At 43.5% G+C, this 15,374-nt stretch overlaps 1 protein-coding gene across 2 annotated transcripts in view; it reads left to right on the forward strand.

Moving 5' to 3' along the window:
* Positions 1-12,943: 12,943 nt before the first annotated feature.
* lingo1a (leucine rich repeat and Ig domain containing 1a) overlaps positions 12,944-15,374 on the forward strand; it is a 194,769-nt gene continuing 192,338 nt past the window's right edge. For both annotated transcript variants that reach the window (XM_070544135.1, XM_070544134.1), the window contains exon 1: positions 12,944-13,331. The gene's annotated coding sequence lies outside the window, so the exon portion shown is untranslated. The remainder of the gene's footprint in view (positions 13,332-15,374) is intronic.

A 15,374-nucleotide genomic window follows, 5' to 3' on the forward strand; every position in this document is an offset into this window, starting at 1 on the left:
TTCTTAGGGTTCTACACCCCCCAAGGTGCTTCACAACACAATCAGTTACCCACCCATTCACAGACTTTTGATGAGCTACAGTGTAGCCACAGCTGCCCTGGGGCATACTGACGGAAGCTCAGTCATCTCCACCAGACAGCGGTCATGACTACCACTTCGCCTGGTCGTCAAAGTGTGCTGAGATGCCACAGTCACTCCTCAGGTAATTGTCAGATAGGAACATAACCAGTGGGAGGGTTTCCATCCACTCCATGTTAGCTCCAGCACAGACCTTAACTACATGAGGCTCACAGTCCTCTGGAGCTCAATAGTCTGATTTACGTTCACAGACCCTGTAAAGCAGGGCTATTATGCAAAAACATATTGGTGTCCCATTCCAGATCATACAACCTCACAATGGACCACCCCCCAACAGTGAGTTCCTTTTGTCCATCCATGTCCGTCATGGTGGCAATGGAATCTACCCACCCAACTTCATCTTGGTCCATATTGAACTGATCGAACTAGCATATTGGGATGCTTTGTGTGTGTTGCTTAGTTTTATGGAATGAAATTGCGTGCAACCACCTGTGTGCCATATCACACTAAACCTAAGTTTGCTCAATAATTGTGCTGGCCAAGTTTCAAATCAAACATCAATGCACTATTGATGTGATATTTATACAAATATGAATTCATGTAGACATCTAGTTTATCTAAACCAAATATCATCATGTGGTTAGTGATGGATTTCGAGTCCCAAGAAGGTTGATCGGTGTTCTTCTTCGTGTTTATTGGCGGGTGGCATCTAACTTCCAGGTGCATTTCCGGTTGATCGGTGTTTCTGAGTCATAAAAGGTTGTGATGTTGTATTTATTTTCTCCATACAAGTGTCAAACATAACGCTCCTTGGGTTTCTTCTGGATGGCTCAGCGAGATTGTGCTATTTTCCAGATTTCTAGGAAAAGTTAGAACCTCAATGTTCTTAATGTTATGGTTTCTGCATCACCTGTCAGGAGTTTTGCTGCGGAGGTTTTGTGCTCATAGGTTGACATTTTGTTGTTATTTGAGCCCGATTAATAAATTGTATTAAAATATGAATTTATGGGTTATGATGATGCTCAGTGCAGCTTGCTAAATATGTGTGTGTGTGATTAAAATCCTCTTAGAGAGTTTTACATTTGAGGAGTGGCTAAGACCACAAATCTTATCCTATTTTATCATTCCTTCGATTTGATTTTGATAAAAAAAAATCATTCAGTCTAACTCTTATTTCAGTCTACAAGATAATAATAATAATAATGATGATAATGATAATAATGATGATGCCTTGATATAGCGCTTTTTAGGACACTCAAAGATGCTTTCACACACTCTCACATTCACACACTGCCAGTGATGGTAAGCTGCTTTGTGGCCACAGCTGCCCTGGGGCGGTCTGACAGAGGCGAGGCTGCCTTTTGGTGCCTTCGCCCTCTCTGACCACCACCAACACAAAAGATGTCATCAGCACATTTCATTTTTGAATCTTTTATTTTCAGCCTGATTAATCCCTCGTAAAAAGCTAAAACCTATTTGATTTGTAGTCCCAGACCTCAAGAAAGTGTGTTCTCCATTTTAAACGTGACTGCATACATTTCCTGACCTTTCTAGAAGCGTCAACACAAGGATGCCTTGTTATAAATTCCTCCACCCAGAAGCAGACACTTATGGAATTGAGTTAATATTGAGTAGCAGGGCTCAGCCATTTGGACTATATGACCGCGTGTCGGAGAGTTCAAAACATCTTGCAACTTTCTCTTTCTAGGGCTTTGGCGCCATTTACTTGCTTTCGTTTTGGGAGAGCTTCCATTTTAAATGAATTTCCATTTCAGCATAACTTTCCTTGTGAATTTTTGTTGTGTTTTGGCTTTCATATTTTGTCGACCCTTCTGGGCCACCGTAATTTCTAATTGGACATGCATGGAAACTTGACCAGTGAAGATCTGAGATTCACAGCTGAATCACCTATCTGCAAATCAGGCTGCTTCCCTTTAGTCACCTTGGTCTCTTATATGTTGTGTGCAGATGTTAAAGTTAAGCTTTTCTAAGGAGTGTCCACAAATTTACTTAAAATGTACCATCTTTTCTGAAAACATTAAACAGATGTCTGTAGTTCTTCTATTCTGCAAAAAAAATGTCCTTTCTCTTATTGCAACACAATGAGAGATGTTTCAGGAAGGAAATAAATTACTAGCAGATTCTGCGGGAAGCGCTCTAGGGGGTTTACTAAGTAAAATGAAATATTGCCCAGATCTTGGTTTTTCCATTTTTACACAACTCTATGAATCGTTAGTTGGCCCAGTTTTATTTTACACTGCAGGAGTTTGGGGTTCCAATGAAACATTTTAATGTAATTCTGTTCAACACCGAGCATTAAGATGCTTTCTGGGAGTGCATAAATGTGCAGCAAAGTTAGCTGTGGAGGGGGACGCAGGATGGGTTCCGTGTATAGTTAAACAGAATTGTGAAATGGTGCGTTTATGGAACCGCCTTGTTAGTCTTCCGAAGGAAAGGCTAACCAAGAAAATATTTAACTGGGATAAAACAAATTTTCATCCATGGTTTTGAGATATTTCAGTTATTTTAGCAAATTTAGACATGGGCATAATTCTTCAAAATAACTTAAAATGTGATATTAATTGTGTCAGACAGGAGTTGGATGTAAAATACAGGGAACAATGGAAGAAGGATACTTGGAATAAATCAAAACTTAGAAATTATGTACAATTTAAAAGTGATTATGACACAGAAATATATCTCAAGTGTAAGTTAACAAGAAGACAAAAATCTCTCTGTGCTCAAATAAGAACGGGCACCCTCCCTTTGGCAGTGGAAGTGGGAAGATTTAAAAGAATACCTTGGGATTCTCGTCTATGCGAGTTTTGTGATTCCAATGTGGTTTAGAATGAATTCCAATTTATCTGTCTTTGTGTAATGAAATAGATTACAGTTTTTTTTAATGAGCCATAATTCGAGGGATTCCATAGGAAATCTGGAATCCACCTTTCGGATCGCAGGGTTATTTAAACCAGAAGATTGGATCTTTTTATTGCAGGGACTGGATAACCGCTCCGTATTCACTCAGAGACAACAGAATAAAGAGAGTCAAGTTTAAAAGTTAAGAATTTTATTACTAACAAATTAAACTAGACTGACTTTAAAAAAAATTAATGTATAGTGTAACTAAAATGGATGAGACGGTGGATGGATGACGTGTGATGTTAAATCAGAACCAACAAATCCGAAGAAGCGATTGTTCTGACGGGAACTGAAGATGTTGTTTTCGCATTAAGCTTTGGTTCGGAAGTTCAGAAACACATGAGACACCATCATGTTGGTCTACCCTTGGTGGAAGTCCTCTGTAGATCAAGAATATCGAGGTCCAGTGAACCCTCTCTGGAACGAGCTGTTAGGAAAAGCCGCGGTTCTGATCAAACCCGTCTTGAGTTACTTCCAGGTACACAACAAGTTATTGGTGTCTGGTGAGACCCAAGCCTGGGTCCGGAAGGTTGAGCTTTTGTTCTGAAAGGAACTGCTGCCGCTGTTGGTATAGCGACTGGATTTTTCAGCTTGTCGTTGTTCTTTCGGTTAAAGAGTTTAGTTCAGGATTGGCCACTCCGTCACTTTCTCTGGAATGCTTTGAACTGGCGTTAGAGCTGACGTGACATAGTTTTATACTTCGGATGTTATGGTTTATTGTTGAATGAAAAATTACCAAACACCATCAGAACCACGCCTGCGTCAGATCTGTAAGATTCTGATTGGACCAGTGAAAGTAATGTGTCATGTCCTTTTAACGCTACGTGACATGAGTCCTGTTGGAACATTATATTACTTATTATATTCTATGGGATCATAATAAAGTAATTAATATTTTGATTTCACAGGTCGGTTACATCTTATTCATTGACAAACACTTTGATGGATTAGCTTTATTAAAATAGAGTTCTTTGATTAATTAAAAGAAAAGAGTTCATTCTTCATTCTTCTGTTGAGCTTAAAATAAGCAGGTTGGAAGGAATGCATGAGACCTTGAGACTATCTCTTATGCAGACTAGTCTTGAGCAAAGAAGGGAAAAAACACAGTCTTCCATTCCGTTACAATTGTTCCCTGTATTGTGATTTGAGAGAGCCCTTATTTGAACTCATCCAGTTGAAAAATCCAGATTTATTTTGGAAACAGGAAGCTGAAATTATGTATTGGTTGTTTGAAAATAATATTTTTGTTTTAGCTAAATTTGTGGAAAAGGCTTGGTATAGACGCCAAAGTATTATATACCCACATACGAGAAATACGCGGCCATATTTGTGTTTGTTTAGCAATGTTGTGTATTACTCTGTATCACGCAGCCATGTTATGATTTATTAAATTCTCTAAATTAAGTTCTCTGCGACCTCAAGGCCGCAGAGAACGTTCATGTTTTTAAGTCAAGACTCAAGAACCATCTTTTTAGGTTAGCTTTTATCTAAATATTTTCTACAGTTTTAATTCTCGTTTTACATGATTATATTTTATTACTTGCTTTTCATGTTCTATATGATTATATTTTAGCACAATTTTATTATTTAAATTATTATTTTACTGTCTATATCATTTTATTTATTACTTATTTTCTAATTTTTGTCATTTATTTTAGCTCTTTTATTACATTTTTACTCATTTTAATCCAGTGTTTCCTCTGTGGGGGCCCTCTGCCCCGGGAGCGGTGGTCGACTGTAGCTTCCTGGGCGCTCTATAGGTGGGGGTCTATGCTCCCCCTCCACTGAGCACCCTGACTTAGTGTGGAAGACCTGATGCTGCCGGGACAGACGGCTCCTCTGATGGCATTTCCTTGCGTTACCATACTTGGCTCATCTGGACTCAGCCTAATATAATTTTTACTTGTGTGTGTGTGAGTCTGTGTGTGTGTGCGTGTGCGTGTGCTTGCATATATTTGTTAATGTTTTTAACCTGTTATGGGAATCTGGGGTCATTTTGTAAAGCACTTTGAATCACACTTTGTTTGAAAAGCGCTTTAGAAATAAATTTGATTGATTGATTGATTTACTGATTGAAATGTTGTAGTGTCTAATAAGCCCGTGGGGGCTGGGCACCTTTATGGTGTATGACACTTAAATTAAATCAATGAACAACACAACAGGATCGTCGGCTAGCAGGGCCTACACCACGCTCAGGACAATCCAGACTCTTCTCATGCATCGTTCCGCAAATGTGGAATGACCTTCCAAGCACTACCAGAACAGCGGCTTCCTTTTCAATTTTCAAGACATCCTGAAGACCCTGCTCTTCAGAGAGCATCTTCTTAAGCTGTGCGACTTTTTCACTTTTTTGAGCCGATTTTCCACTCGTGCGAGAATCCACAAGATCGGGGCGAGTTTTGCGCCGAGCGTCGTGTAGTGTACAGGGGGTTACGAGAGGCGATTAACACCACGTGACCAGCTACCGATCAGCAATCGTGAGCTCGTACAAACTTCTGGCGTGTTTAATATTTTGCTCGTCCCTCGTGAGGGTATCGCACTGTTGAAGCGGCGCTGCGAGCAGCTGCAACCCAAAAAGTGTCAGAACCGCTCACGGCGCATGCGCAATCCTGCATCAACACCGCTCGCCCGCTATTTCCCTAATAACAAAAGTTGTTCGTTTTTGTTTCTACACGTTTTTTACTCACAAAGATTGTCAAGAAAGCGTGTTTGTCGTGTTCATGTCAAATTAAACTGATCACAAAATACAGATTTACTTTCTTTATTTCGTTTTCCTAATCCAACCCCCATAAATCGCTGTGTGTCCTGCAGCACTCCCGAAGGACAACAGGCAAGACAAGACAAAAAAGTCTGACGTGTTGAGTAAAAACTGCTATTTTTAGCATATTTTTAGGGCAGACGTGTTGCTACCAGACGTACAATGTGAGCAGTCAGGTCGCATCCGAGAACTGGGTCGTGCAGTGTGAGCACATGACTCGTGAGATCTGCCCTGCGAGGAAGTCATACAGTTTGAGCTGAAGCTGAGTGCTACGAGTGAAAAAGTCGCACAGTATACGCCCGGCTTTAACTAGCACCCTCCCTGCACCCGTCCCCCCTCTCTACTGTCCACTCCTTTGTTCCCTCCTCTCCATGATTGATGTCAAGTTGTTGTTATTGTTGTTGTTAGCCTCAAGGGCAACATGCCGATTATCACTTGTAAGTCGCTTTGGACAAAAGTGTCTGCTAAATACATAAACATAAACACAGTAACGGTTCCCAGCCACTGCCTTACCTCTTTGCATGTATTTAGTTTGAGTTTTCGACACGGCTGACAGGAATTTACCAGCAGCAGTTGTCACCCTGCATGCTGAATTACCATTTCCAGGGAGTTTTGTAAGGCCTTCCATTGTTTTAACTAACAGCTCTCTTGTAAGAGTCGTGTTTCCTGTCAGTCAGCAAGGTGCAACATCCTGTTTAGGTCTGCAGTCACTTTCTGTTGACACATTACTTTGAAAGATGTTGTGGCCTTCGTTTAAAATGGAGAGAGAACCAGAGAAGAAGGTAGAGAGGGAAGAACGACACCAGCTGTGGTGAAAATGATGTGTAAGGGGTCTAGATTTAACTCAAATTATCTGTGAATACATGAAGAAAAAAAAACACCAAGCAACCACTGGGGATCATTCTCTAGTTTTGGATTTGTTATAGATGCATTTTTAACAGCCTGATTTCTGACTTTGTTGATACCAACAGGTAGGTTTCTCCTGACCTGCTGAGAGGAAGACAGCATGTCATCTTGGTTTTGACGAACCAACATCAGAAGTGGGGGTGTTCAGACAAATATCTTTGAGAAAACTTACCTAGTCCCACAAACAAACCTTACCTAGAGTGAACACAGAGACATAAAGTAATAAAGATTTTACTTTTTGTTTTTTTCTCTCCATGTTTTGAGTCTGTCTGTTCTCAGGCACTACGGCGGGCACCATTACTAACCCGTAGCGATGCTTTTATAGGAAAGCACTGGAAAATTATTGCTTAGTTGTCGAAAATAAAAACAAACTCTTGCAATGGTCCAGACATGAAGGTTTGTGGTTGCAGAACAAAGAAACTTCCTGTTCTTGACTCCTCCTGCATAATTCCTGCCAGCAGTTGAACCTCCCTTTCTCATTAGTCTGACCTCTCACCCAAAACTTTAAATAATCCACAGCATTCTTACCTCCTGTGACCCATGCATATTTATAAAGCCCTCATTATGCCATCACTCACAGTAATCATCATCCTGGGGCCCATTAGAGGTGAATTCTGACATTTTCATCGTATGACTGTTTTCCAATAGACATTGCATGTGTTGGACTGGCCGACATGTAGAGCTTTGGGAATCACAGGTAGGAATGAAGAGTGACAGTAAATCCAACATGCATGTATTGATCAGAGTAAACATGCAACATATTTATTGAAAAGAAACCAGGTGTACATTAGAGCTTGTTTGGAGGGCTTGGATCCTTTTACCTTCTAGGGTTTGGGGCTGTGGTCTTTGATACTGTACTTACCTTCAGCGATGGGGATCTTATGTTAGAAAAGTCATTAGTTATAGTTACAAATGACTTTTTTCTCCATGCCCTGGGGAGCATTTGGGAACAGAGTTGCCTATTGGGGCCAGTGGGGGAGCTGGCTCCCTGGAGGGCTTAGGCCAACCAGCCATTCCTCCCCATAAAGCTTGGTTTATGCTTGACGCATTCACTTTCCGCGCGGTGATGTGGCTCGCGGATGGAACGCGCTTCACAACTCACAGCGTTTATGGTTTGTGCGGCTCGTCTCTGCGGTGAGCCAATATTCTCCCAAACTGAACGGGGCAGCATGGAGCTCTACGGCACGCATCCAACACTACACCATAGTAGAAGTAGAAATTACTGTTTACAACATGGCATTCCAGCATTTTTAACAGTGTCCTCGTCTTTTCCGACAGTGCGAGCAATTTCTCTCCAAGAACTATTAACAACATGTTGATCACGGTGATCTCTGAGAGCTGAATCATACAAATGTCTGTATTTAGGAACCTCTGCCATACTAGTTCTTGCCGGTCCGCCATGTTTTCCCGCGTCCGTCCGTCCGCGTGGTTAGAAATTTTCCGAGGTGCGCGTTGCGGAAATCTTGGGACGTGCGGAGACGCGGTGGAGGGGCGTGGTTGTTAAAATGACGCAACTTTTCCGCACGGAGCCGTGCGGACCTCGCGGACGCGTCAAGCATGAACCAACCTTTAGTTAGATACTGTTTTCACGTGTCCTCACCGCAAACAGCTTTAAGAGTGCTAATGATTTTAGCAGTTAGCTCAGTGTTGTAACGTGGCATTAATACCTTAATAAATTCAAAAAAATGTACTAGAAATTAATAAGGAATAAAATTGTTAGTTATAAGCAGATCCTAGCACATACTTGCCGTTAGCATTAGCTAATTACGTAATTAAAGTAGCACATCTCACAAGCATAAACAAGGCAACGATCATTTAAAATTTCTCTGGATTTCTAAGTTGTTAACCAACCTGAAATAAAATAGTTGTAGGCTTTCAGACTATAAAAGGCTTTTGGTTTGCAGATTAATATGCAATTTGCCACATGAGATAGTTTGTTATGCTGGTCGCTTCTGTTGGGTAAATCCTCCAGCGAAACAAGTGTTTGTTGTAAATGCTCTATATGCTTACGGGCGTACAAAGTTAAGTGTACATTTTCAATGAACGAACCAAGTGTTTTATAGGTTCAGATAGACACAAAATGTTGTTTTCGTTCATTCTACTGGTAGTTTATTTTGCTCAAATTGAAATTGAGGTCTATCTCTAATTCTAGCCTCCTTCCAATAAAGGCCTGAACCAGGATTTGAAGTCAAAGAATCCCAAAAATAATCAAAGGTTCCAACAAAATCATAGAACCTTCCGTAGGAAGACTGGTTCAAATAATCTGAATCTCGTACCACCACATACCAGTTGCAGAGTTCTACTTCATGCAAATATGGCACTAGCCAAGCTATACCTCAACAAAAGATGTTTTCGTACAGGCCTTTCTTTCTGGGGTTGTCACACACACACACACACACACACACACACACACACACACACACACACACACACACACACACACACACACACACACACACACACACACACACACACACACTGAGATGGCTGTCAGAATGGACAAATGCTGAATAGTCTTCCTATTCCAGCCTGAGTGTTGGCTACATTACTGTACATCCAATCGAAGACCAGATGTCAAAATATGAGCAAATCAGACACTGAATCCTGTCGTCTGAAGCTCAGCGCTGATGTGGCTTTCCAACCCCCCGGTTACTACACCTGGGGTAACCCTTTTTTAACCCGAATGTTTGGTCGTGTAAACGCATATCGGGATATCCCCATCAAAGCGTGTGTTCTGCGCATGCTCTGTTTGCAAGGAATCTTGGTCTTTTGAGTAGCAAGACGTCTTGTATACGCCGGACCACCGGAAGTAAACAACAAGTTGGGAGCAACATGGCGAGTCGCAGCAAAGCACTACACTTTTGGAGTGACGAGGAAACTAAAGCGCAAACAAACGCGGTCGCTATCTCTTCCGAACTGGGAAACATGTTGTTGTTTTCACGGATACCGGAACAAGAAGAACCGGAAATGACGCATATTGCGTCTGGACGTAGTCCATACGTCCTGACGCTACCCCAGTGTCCGCATTTACATCAGGTTATGCAAGTTCGGGGTAACTCTTTCTATTTATGCTTGTAAACGGGTTATTCTGATCAACTCAGAAACCCGAATACCGACCTTAACTCGATCATAACCCGGATACTGGCTGCATGCAAATGTAGTCAATGACTGAGAAGGCATTAATTCTACTAGAGACCACTGCAAATGGTTGGTTTAATGAGTGAACCACACCTCTAGTAAAAATCACTCATGGAGCTCTTATTCACTTAATCTTAAATTAGGCTACTCAGCTTTCCTCCAAAACAAAATGATTACTTTCTTTTTTGAAATTCATCACAGACAGCAGCAATCACCACTTTACCTCAGTGGAACAGTGAATCTTTTCTCTGTCAGATTTGTGCATAAAAGACAGAAGTGTTCATCCTGTTAGGCCAAACCAAAAGCCTCTCTGACTGACATGCTTAGCTTCACTGTGGAGTGAGATATCTTCAGAGCTCTGCCCACCAGCCTCCCTTCCATCCACTACTGGTTCCTAATCTTGTCTGTAAGCTGTTCACAGTGGGGTGTCCTGACCATTTCTGCCACCCTTACTCTTAGCCTCTGCCTTGAATCGTACGCTGATTTAGAGCATGAATCATCACTGTGGGATTATACAGAGTGAGTCATATCAGCCAAGGGATGCCCGCCGCACTTGTATGTATTCCGTGTGTTGCTGTCAGGGCCGAGAGCCAAAGAGACGTTTAACATTTTTACATGAGGAGTTTCTGCAGCGACGCTTTAGGTGAAGTTGAAGAAAACCCATTACCACTGGAATGAGGATTCCTGTTATGCACAAAGTGGTCTGATCTTCTCAGTTCACCCCCTGCTGTGGTGAAATGTGGGTGAGCTGGATCCACACCAGTTTCAGACAACAACCACTTCTGCTGGTGTTTTATTGTAAGAGTTATACAAGAACACCTGTTCCCTTTGTTAGTGTTGTTCGTTAACCATTTATAGAGGTTTGGAAAAGGACGTGTAAACTAGAGCTGGTGACCCCATGATACTTCAGCATTTTGAGCTGGACTTGTTCATAAATGATCGGTTGGTTCGCTGGAGTTTTTTTTTGACAATTAAAATTGCGCCCACATTTTCAAAGTTAAACACATTTTTTTTAACAACGTAGTTTCTGCTTGCCCCCCCCCCCCCCCCCCTGCGCAGCGGCCACAAACTCACTGATGCACCTGCGGCCTCTCGGAGTTCCTGCTGCTCTAAACATTAGAATAATTATTTCATTTTCTGTTCCTCACTTCTGATTACCTTCAATGGTGTCTGTTTGTTGCAACCACCAGGTACAAAAACTAACTTGTTTTTATTTGATTATTTTTCTGTCCTGCCTGTTTATTATCTTCCTGCATCTCCTCTAAATTCTAAAGAAAAACTGCTACCTGGGTTCATATATATTCACCTTATGAGTTACCTTTGAACTGCAGTTCTAAAAGATCTCCCGCCTGCAAAAACAGCGGAGTGCGCGCTGGCCACACCGGTGAGGTGCGTCACTGGAGGACAAAACAGGTGATGTGCTCCGATCCACAGCAGCGAAAAGCATCAGGCACAAATAAAAGAATAAAAGACAGAAAACATAAAAGGAAATGAGCCGACATGAACGATCACGTGTTAAATTAGTTTTTCAGGTGGCGACACCTGATTTGATAATGTTACTGTGGCCGTGCTCAGGACGCAGATGTCTGGAGCGCGTCAACAATCAGAGCTTTGCATGCGCAGGCTGGTTAAGGTTAGGATGGGGGTGAGGGGAAGGTTAAATTGCAAGAGGGTAAAGGTCACAATTTGGTTAAATGTCCGTTTTACGGCGGGTGTCAGTACCGACGCTCTGGCACAGCGCGTCGCCTCCCGACGCGCAGGGGCTCGTTTCCTGCTGTCTTTTCCGAGGACTGCATCTTGTCGCTCATTATCACATGACAGCAACTAGTCGATGACAGGCATAAAAAGTCACTACAGAGCAGTGAGGTTGACTAGTCGACTAGTTCATACAACCCCTACTCCAAAGTGCTTTACACTACAGTTTATCATTCATCCATTCACACGCTGATGGTGGTGAGCTGCGATGTAGCTATAGCTGCCCTGGCAGAGGCGAGGCTGCCGAGCACTGGCGCCACCGGTCCCTCCGACCACTACCAGCAGGCAACAGGGGTTAAGTGTCTTGCCCAAGGACACAACAGCAGGATTCTCTGGTGGGAGCCGGGATCAAACCTGCAACCTTCCGATTACTGGACAACCCGCTCAACCTCCTGAGCTGCTGCTGCTTTACACCACACTGCCTTCTCCTTTGCTTCCAAAAGGTGAAGCAGGAATCAGCTGGGCTGTTTCTACCTGTGTGGTCACCAGTTAGTGAGCTAAATGTCCGACAGAGCACCGGACACATTTTAGTGACACTAATCATCTTTGTTTGAACTTCTATAGCTGAGCAGCTTTGGGAGTCAACGCTATTCAAGATGGCTGCTACTGTCAAGTAATCTTAGAAGGCAGAGAGAAGTCTGACCCCTCCACCTTTACAGGTGTTCACCTCAGTCTGATTTAGTGAAGAGACAGATGCCAACACAAACTTCCATATAGCTGAGCAAAAGTCTGTCAGCTGATCATCCACAAGCAGAAATCATAAGAATTCTATAGCATGAGCAGTCAGCTGGGTAGAAGACTTCCACATGGACAATGTTAAATATATTGAGTCAAACTATAGTGCAGTGATGGCTGAGACCACGCCCCACACGTGGAAGATCTTTGCTTCGCCCTCAAACATGGGAGTCCCCCCCCTTCTGGACAGATTGTAATGGAAGCACTCATCGGTTAACTTTTAGAGTCAGCTTCATTCAAGATGACTTCCTCAGCTAATCTACCCTGGCACACACAGCATGGCTCCCCCCTCGACAGACGTGGCAGATCCTGAGCTGAAATGTGGCCGCCGAGTCCAGATGGTGGTGTGCTCTGATAATGGGGTGGGTACCATCCCGATTAGGGTTCAGTTAAACCGGCAGCGTGGTTCTCATGACTCACATCTACAGAGGCTGGTGCTGTTCAGCGCCTTAAGGGATGTTGCTTCTGTCCATATTTAGAAGTGTAACATCACCCTTTTTCAAGTGAAATGATTTAATCAGCTCCTGCTGCTAGGTTTGTGCAGACTCACAGATCCAGATGGAGTAAAAAATATAGACTCCCCTCCCCTCCCCTCCGTCTCTCATCACATACTGCAGCTCCTCCCTCCACCTCGCTCTTCTCCCAGTCAGATGCCTTCCTCAGTCTCCATCCTTCCTTCCTTCTTCCTTCAGCCAACGCTGAAGCGACCAGCGGATGTGCCATTCCCACGACTGTACGTGTGTGTGGCTCTATGTGTGAACTGCATGTGTCAACGTGTGCACACGTGAGTCTTTTCAGCTGATGAGAAGGACCCGTGAAGCGCTCTGGACTGGATATCCGGACCCCTTCCTCGTGCACACTTATCACAATTTTAAACATCTCTCCAGCATCCTCCCTGTTCAGAGGATCTGGTTTCTGTCCTGTTGGGGCAGCATCTCAATGGCATCTTGGTCCACCCTTTCCCCTCTACATTGGATTTAATGAGCAGGCGTTGTGAATGGAAACAAGTCATCTGTGGATTTCCTTCATTTCAACTCTGGTAAGGATCTTTCTTCTCTTCTGCTTTGTATCTGTCTGCTTCTCCTGCTCTCCCCACCTGATTCACTCATAACAAACTGACAGGTGAATGCAGTCCTCACCATTGGATCAGGGAGCAGTCAGACGAAGCCGAGCTGGCTATTTAAAGTAGGACATAGAGGGAGAGGGAGGTGGGGGCGTGTGTAAGGGCTGGATGGGGGAGTGCAGGGGAGAGGACTAGAAGTGTGCGCCGACATCAGCAGTCATGCTGTCAAAGGCTGGGGAAAAACGCTCTACTTGGGGCTTTTGCATTGATCTGCTGGTATTTTCAGCTCCTGTTGCAGACAGCTGCCTGGTTTATCTGGTACAGGTCCACGGGGGTTCTACTTTGTGATAATAAGGAGGAGTCTTCTGATTGGTCTCGTCCTCTGTTCAAACAAACACCTGAATGTATTTCTGTTCCAGCAAACACGTGATGCAACAAGGTGGGACAGGATTAGATAAGAGCTTCCTGTACTTCATGAATGGGAATCTGGTTGGATGAGCTGTCTCCATAAGCCCGGGAATTCCAGAGGCAGTCCTTACTAGTCACAGTCGATACATTTGCTTTAAACTTAAATAATTTTCCACATTTCCTAAATTTTGAATGATTAGAAATGGAGTTTCAGCCTCACCTTGTTACGTCTACTTGTTTTTTTTTTCCTTTTGAGGAGCAAAGGCAAGCAGAAACCTGCCACGGGACTGTTCCACAGTGCTGGAGTGGCTTCCTTCCTTTTGTCTTTCTGCTGTCTTGTTAGTTTTTATTCATCTTACGCTCTCGCCTTCATGAACTCTACAGGGAGAGCTGTGATTGTTAGAGGAGAGAAATGGGCAATCGTGGTATCTGAAAAAGTAGTAAAGTGGTGGTGGTGTGTGTGTGTGTGTGTGTGTGTGTGTGTGTGTTGGGGGGGGGGGGGGGGGGGGGAATTAGAAGGCAGGGAACAAAGCAGTGAAAATGTAGCCAGATTGACAGGAGGCCAGAGACAAGAGGGAGAAGCAGAGCTTGCGGCTCGTACAGCTCAGAGAGAGCTTTTAGGCGGCCAAGCCACTCGTGATGCTCAGGGTCTTGGCAGCGGGTCAGCTTACACACACACACACACACACACACACACACACACACACACACACACACACACACACGCTCAGAGGAGGTAAGGATGTGATAGATTACCCTAGGACTAGCATCCTGCACCCTAACTGGGTGCATTTCCTGCAAAGGGGCATCAATATTGATCACATTTTCCATTTCAGAGAAGAAACCATGAGAACACCAAGAGATGGGAAAATAATAAAAGATAAATCAAGTTACCCCACCTTGGGCGGACCTTCTGCTACCGTTTCATTTATAATTGCTTTCCAGCACTTAGCCCATTCAGGCTGATACGCCTGCTTATTGAAAAGCAGCTGCAGCACCGAGGCTGGCGCTTTCACCGGGAGCTGCAGTCACGCTTGAAATGGAAACGGTGAACCACATGGAGGCAGATGTTTATGTTAAATTGTTTTTAGTGAAACCATTTGTCACATGATCGCCGGAAATTGACCTTTGGGTTTAGAACTAAAATCTAATGTTACCAACTGGAGCTTTTAGAAGATTCTTTAGGAAAATCAGAGATCATCAGAGGAAGTTAAAGCTGTTAAAAGATGACTCATCGTAATTTGAGTCAGACATTCTGCTAATTGGCTGGTGGGTTAGCATTTCCCTTGTTTCTTTTAACACACACACACACACACACACACACACACACACACACACACACACACACACGCACGCACGCACGCACGCACGCACGCACGCACGCACGCACACACACACACACACACTGGGCTTGCAGGAGTCCTCTCTTCTACTCGGCTGCAGTGAAAGCTTGCCATGCAGTAGGTGACTCACGCTGCCCATGAACGCCTCTCCTCCACAGCTACGCAGCACTGATACCACCCATCACCGAGGAGGCATTACAAACTCATTTTTCTCGACTTCCCAGGCTATTTTCAAGGCCATAATTGGGAATAATGGTTATTAGCGATG

The sequence above is a fragment of the Nothobranchius furzeri genome, chromosome 14, assembly GCF_043380555.1.
Source record: "Nothobranchius furzeri strain GRZ-AD chromosome 14, NfurGRZ-RIMD1, whole genome shotgun sequence".
Taxonomy (NCBI): Eukaryota; Metazoa; Chordata; class Actinopteri; order Cyprinodontiformes; family Nothobranchiidae; genus Nothobranchius; species Nothobranchius furzeri.